The sequence below is a fragment of the Trichomycterus rosablanca genome, chromosome 4 (genome assembly GCF_030014385.1).
Source record: "Trichomycterus rosablanca isolate fTriRos1 chromosome 4, fTriRos1.hap1, whole genome shotgun sequence".
Taxonomy (NCBI): Eukaryota; Metazoa; Chordata; class Actinopteri; order Siluriformes; family Trichomycteridae; genus Trichomycterus; species Trichomycterus rosablanca.
Window position 1 is genome coordinate 3,731,120 of NC_085991.1, and position 7,273 is coordinate 3,738,392.

The following is a 7,273-nucleotide window of genomic DNA, read 5'->3' on the forward strand; positions in this document are numbered from 1 at the left end:
ACCTTATAAATGCTGTTTGACCAAAAGGCCACCACAAACACACTCCTAATCTTAAATAAAGCCTTCCCAGAGGAGTAGAGACTGTTATGGCAGCAAACGTGAAGCCAGTTCAATAACAATGTCAACATCTTGCAAGAGCATGCAAAGTTCAGGTGTCCGTATACTTTTGAGTCATATTTTCTATGCTGTATTTTTAACATTACCTGATATTTTATGTTCTGTGTGATTCTCTTGCTGCCCCATCTGAGCTCTGCGCCCTGCCAGTGGGAGAATTTCCCCTCCTGAATCACTGAAAAGCACCCGTGGGCGTCCAAAAGAGGGAGATCAAAGAAGGAGTGCATCTGAAATTTATAGTTAAGAATGAGAATTCACTCTCGATGTGTTTTTTTTATCCACAGATGTAATTCTGGACGTTTTTTTTCAGAAAGGATTTTGTGGAAAAGAAGCTTAAAACGTTCCTGGTTATTAGAAACAACGCTCACAGTTTATAACACGCTTCAGTTTTTAATCATTAGGGTTCTGACAGTGAGCAGTGAGGTTCAGGTCACCATCTTTCACAACTGGAAACATTACTGTTGTGGATGTTTTAGGCTTAAAATACTGGAAATCAAAAACACTGAAACTATTATGGACTGGGATGGAGCCATGATGTGATTCATTATACTAATCCAGTTCCAACAAAGTTGTGACAGTAGGAACAATGTGAATAAAAACAGACAGCACTTATTTTGACCCGTATTTAGTAAAAAAAAAACACACAATTTACTCTGTTTCATCTTATTAACTTTATTGTTTTGTTTTGTGGACTGCAACTCGATCAAAAAAAATGGGACAGGGACATGTTTACCACTGTGTGACCACTGAGATGTTGTAGATGTAACAGTGGATTTTATATGTATATCTATATATTTCTATATCTATATATCTATATATATATATATATATATATATATATATATATATATATATATATATATATATATATACACCGATCAGCCATAACATTAAAACCACCTCCTTGTTTCTACACTCACTGTCCATTTTATCAGCTCCACTTACCATATAGAAGCTCTTTGTAGTTCTACAATTACTGACTGTAGTCCATCTGTTTCTCTACATACTTTGTTAGCCCCCTTTCATGCTGTTCTTCAATGGTCAGGACCCCCACAGGACCCCCACAGAGCAGGTATTATTTAGGTGGTGGATCATTCTCAGCACTGCAGTGACACTGACATGGTGGTGGTGTGTTAGTGTGTGTTGTGCTGGTATGAGTGGATAAACACCTCACTGTCACTGCTGGACTGAGAATAGTCCACCAACCAAAAATATCCAGCCAACAGCGCCCCGTGGGCAGCGTCCTGTGACCACTGATGAAGGTCTAGAAGATGACCGACTCAAACAGCAGCAATAGATGAGCGATCGTCTCTGACTTTTACAATCTAAAGTCTTTTGACTAATTGGGTACACATTACAAATAGTAATTTAACCCATTTCTAGACATTTGTTAATATTTTTAAAGAAAAAGAATAATCTTACTGGGGTGTTTTAAGCATTTATTCATTAAAAGAAATAATTTGTTTGCCAAATCAAGTAGCCAAAATGTTTAAAAATAGGTTAAATAATGTAGAATATATAATAATATTAATAATAAAAATCATTGTTAGATTTTTACTTGCCAAATCCTTGACTATACATTCATGACAACATGCTCTACTACACCTGTCCAGGTGACACTGAGACACACGCCTGCCACTTGCTGGAGTCGTCGTGCACCATCACAGAGACGTTCGTGGGCGTCCCGCGGTCCCAGGAGATTTGGACCTGATGAAGATAAAGTTACTTTAAAGGTTTAAACTCGGTATAGATTTTATTAGTGACACATACCATCTACAGCATTACAAATGATAAGGAAAATAAATGAAATCGCAGTTGTAATTTCACTTCTTCAAGTGTAATTTTTCTCAAGTGCAAATTTGAGGTCTTTCATAGGTTTTCTGTGAGTTTTCTAATACAGTGAAACTATTGTAGTTATCTATAACACTAGAATATTTTCTACATCATTATATTATACTATATAAATAATATAATAAATGATATTATGCTTAAGATTATTTTTTGGGTGATGTAGAAAGTTGTATAATAAAAATAGCTTTTGCTTGTCTTTGCCCACAGTCAAGCATGTTTGTTTGGTTGTGTTTTACACCTACATACCAGACAATTGTGCTTTTAGAATTAGAGCACACTGATAACATATTTTTATAAAAATTACTACATTTATTATATATTGCGCATATAGATAAGAATTTGTAATAAGAATTATTACATTCGTTATTAATTATTATTATTACTCTCATGATATTATCAGCATGAAGATTGATATTTTAAAGTCTGGGCACCAGAGGGCGCTATACTGTGAGATGATACTGAATCCATTCTGTCCATACAAATGTTTGTGAATGAATTCATCAAAGTAAATAAAGAAATAATGACACTGCTTGTGCTGATCAGGATCCAAGAAAGGGGACATGCATGCAAGAAACCCAGAGTGACGATGCACTTAGTGCACTAGTCTAGAGCTCAAACCAGGAATGTAGATTAGGATTAAATATGAAGAGTATCAACATGGGAAAGTGTTAGGAATTCATGTGCTAGGTTTCATAGCTATAATTCTGGAGCTAGTCTCCTGTTAAGGCATTGCTATATGTATACATGTTACATGTACATCCAAAGTGCATCTATATTTCTATATGAATGTACGAATGTACGTTTGTGAGATGCGTTTACCTGATTGTTGCTGCTGTTTCCCTGTGCTGCTGTGTGTGATAGTGTTTGTAGTCGTAGGTGGGAGAGCGTCGAAGTAAACGGTTGTTTCAGCTCCAGCGTTGCTTCAGTCTGGCTGTCCAATGAGCTCCAGGAGCCGGTAGCTCTGATCTACAGCACACAAACACAGTCTAAGACCAGAATTGTTCACACTGCATCTATTAAACTATGTTTTTAAAACAAAAACAATGGAGGGACAATTACAGACTGAAATTTCTGTCTGTGGGATTGTTAGGATCAGTAGATGAGGGGGCTGATAAGGTGTAAAATCTAGTGTGGTGCGACTTTCTTTAAGTGATTTAATGCACATGGCACCATCAGCCAGATTCTAGATTCTAGATTTAGCCTAAAGATTAATATTATATTCACCTTAAAATGTATTGAAGCAGGAAAAATGGGTCTCTGACCCTAGGATGGCATGTCCATTATCTAAAAAGTCATATTTTCTAGGTTTTAATGCACCATTGGGCAAACCTGATAAAAACCATTTAGTTTAGTCCAGTACAAATGCTTTTTTGGGCATAAAATGGGCACAGGTTCCCACAGACATCTTTTGAAAAGGCTTTCCAGAAGGGTGGGAGCATTTCCTCCATATAAAAGCTTTGGAACAGGATCTCCAACAAGTTTATGCTCAGGTGTCCACATAGTTTTGGCCATATAGTCCAGCATGTGTTTGAATTCATGCCACCAGGCAAAACTTCCCCAATAAGAATTAATCACTGTTTATATTCAGTAGGAAAGCATGTGTGGCCAGTTCCTACCTGCTGCTGTTCTCCACCCAGAGCCCAGTCAGCGAGGACGTCACCCACTTTCATCCGAATTTGGTTCTCGAGCCTCATTTCCGTCCTCCATCCACACAGCTTAGTACCTAACGAATCTGAGAGGAGACCAGGAGGGTCATTTAGTTGTGTCATATAATGGACTGTGAGAGCAGATAAAATGATGGCGACGGGTACGTTACCTGTTCGTCTTGGTTTTCGGTGTTGTGCCCTTGCAGGACCAGATGAGTCTTCGTCCATCCACTGGGTGTGGTGCGTGAGGAGGATATGTGATCCATTGTGTTCCTGATACACTGTTTTAACCAAAAGACTGCTGGGAACTGATAACAGCTGCATAAAAAACAGAAATCAACAGCTTATACGCATGGCTAAAAGTATATGGACACCCTTGAAAGTAGGTGCAAATTCATTGTGATGCCTGTGGTTTTGGAGTGGGATGTCCGATAAGCTGATGGTCAGGTTTCTGCATCCTGTCGGTCACCCAGTGTTAGTAAAAAGGTTCTGTGACTGAACTATTGGAACACAAACTTTGTCACTTGGACACTGGCAGGATGGCAGCGTGGGCTAAACAGTTGCATTACACTTCCTCTCTACTGATGCTGATCTCCACTGCTGATTGAGGAGAGCGAGACTGACACACGCCCCCTCTGACACAATTGCAGTAGCTGATTGCATCTTTTCACCTGCACGAGGCGAGTTCATATGCGGATCAGCTTTGTGTCTGGAGAGCCACACCCCGATCAACACATAATTCATCGACTCTGTGCAGGTGCTATTGCATCAGTTCTGAGGAATCCCTGTCCGGCTCCCACCCTGTATGAACAACAGCCAATCATTGTTCGTGTAGCTGCCCAGCCCTGAGTGGCTACGCTTGGGCATTTTTAAGAGAAGTGCGAGAACATGGGATATGAAGAGAAAGATGAAATCAGTGCAAGCAGACTTTAAAACAACCCAAATAAAAAAGAGGACATATGGCCAACCTAATGTTAGACATCCATTAGTTCCTTTACCTGAGGTAACGAGTGGACGAGCTCCAGCGACTGCTTGAATCCAAGCTTCGTCCCCGTCAGCTGCCCTTCAGCACGCATCATATTACTGTCTATCAGTAACTCTGCTGATGTTTTAATTGAGGATGATGAACGATTTAGCTGGATGGAAACACGATGATATGGGATTTTAGATAAATATAACAAGTAACACAAACAGTCTTAGTAAAAACTCGAGGGTTTTAAAATCCATACCTGTGACTTGGTGTGGAAGACTAACGGCACATACGGTTGTAGGATTGAGATGTTGTGGTGAACATTCACCATCAGACCAGTGCTATAAGTATGGAAACAACACTTCAATGAGAAGGTTTTACACAGTATTATGTACAGTGTAAAATGTTCATCCTCCACTTTTTTGTAAACAAATATTACAGTATAACAGTCATAGCCAAATAGGAACTGTCTCATAACTCATGCCTGTTTTTTTTTTAGGTCTTTCTAACCTTTATGACTTTATGACGTTATAACTTGAAGCTAGCAGCTGAAAAATCATCCGAAAGTTGGATTATTTTTGTGATCATCTCCACTGTTTGGTTAAGGCTCATTAAAAATACTGTGTGCACTAGTAATATACTGTATATACTGTATATTAACAGTGTGTTGTTGGTAAAGTCCCAAGAAACTAAGAAATTATGTTCTTGGTGAGACCATTCAAGGGTTAATTGCTTAGTAAAGATGTGGGTTTTTTAAATGAGATGTTTAGTACTCGGTTAAGTCACATATGGCGGCTTTACAGTCAGTATTCTATTTCTATAAGGCTCAATGAAATTGACCGGCACATCTCGGCCCATTCCTGTTTCCAAAATTCTTCAGCTTCTGCCTGGTTAGTTGGGAGGCTGTGTTGTACAGTAGGTACAAATTTCTCTCCCAGGCATTGATTATTCACAATTAAAATAAGATAACATGCAAAAGTGGTGCATGAGACCAAATTTCATCAAAGCACCATATGACTGCATGACATTGCTCTTAATGAAAAATGACTGTTGACCTCATGGACATTATTATAGATGTGTGTAAATAACCTGGATTTAAGGTGGTGGCCCAGAACCTCAAGTAACACTGAGGTCCCTTCATTCTCTGCTACAGCATTAATGGAATCTGTCAGATTGGCCCATAACTCGATCTAAGAAAATTGCATAATGAATAGATTAATATGGTTCCGTCTACACAACAAATAAATGTCTACAAATTCAGTTTAACAGAACACAAAATGTCTGAGAGACACGCTTTATACCCTGAGCGTCTGGTCCATAGCCTCTGTGTAGAAGTAGCACAGGATGTGGTCCAGGCCAATCCCTCCTGTGAAGTTCACCTGTTAAAACAAGCCACACGTCCATTCAGTTTGTCTTCTTTGTGGGAAATGAGCAAGGAATCAAAGGCATTTCCCTCCAAAAACAAGCCAGCTGACCCACAAGGCTCTCACATGGATTCACTCTTATTAATCCTTGGATTTCACTGATTCCGTTTATTATGCCAAATATAACCAATGAGAAACGCAAACCGGCATGAAATCTAAACCAGAACAACATAAAAACCAAGAACTGTGAGAGGAGAGCAGTAAAATCTTGGAAAACGTTCTGACCAAGAAGCGTCCAGCAGTCTCTGTAGAGATGTTTACTCTCCTCTGCAGTCTGAGCTTCAGTTTTGGGGCTCCGGCATGAAGTTCCACCTCGGCGGTCTGACCGATTTTGCTCTGGTTCACATACACCTCTGCAGTGCTGTTAAAAGGGAGTCCTGCTCCAGAAAAAGATATGAAGTGCATTACAAATTCAACACACTTTTTTTTTAATGCATTTTGTCCCTTTTTCTTCCGATTTTAGCACGACCAATTTTAACCCAACTGCGTTACGCTTCCTCTCTACTGGAGCTGACGCCCGCCGCGATTGAGGCGAGCGAACTGACACACGCCCCCTCCGACGCGCGTGCAGTAGCCGACTGCATCTTTTCACCTGCACGAGGCGAGTTCGTATGCGGATCACCTTTGTGTACGGAGAACCACACCCTGATCAGAATGATTCCCTGACTCTGTGCAGACACCATCAACCAGCCAGCAGAGGTCGTAATTCGCTCAGGTATGAGGACTCCCTATCTGGCTTTATCCTACCCTGCAAACAACAGCCAGTCGTTGTTCATGCAGCCGCCCAGCCCAGCCGGATGGCAGATACAGTGTATTCGAAATCCCAGCTCTGGTGTGTTTTACCACTGATCCACCTGAGCGGCTCAAATTCAACACTTGTTTTTATTATGACTTTCTGATGCAGACAGATTACTTAACCTGCCCAGAACTAAACACTACACACTTTTAAGATCCGGGAGCCCTGGCTGAGTTTTGGGACCTGAGATTTTGTGTAATCTCCCATGAATGTAGAAAAATGTTGATGCAAAAAAATACAATGGAGCAAGGGTTGTGTATTCTGAAACAAGAAGTAGCTTTATGCTACCTTTATGCACAAAAATGTGCTAATTTACCTGTTTAGATTGTTTATGATTTTGCTATTGGTTACAAACGATGTGAAAGTACCTGCAGATAGCAGCCATGGGAATGTGTGAGTGAGCTGAGCATGAAAACCCCTCCGTCCGTGCTGTACGAAGCTGCTGCTAATATTTGCACAGATCGACCGATCC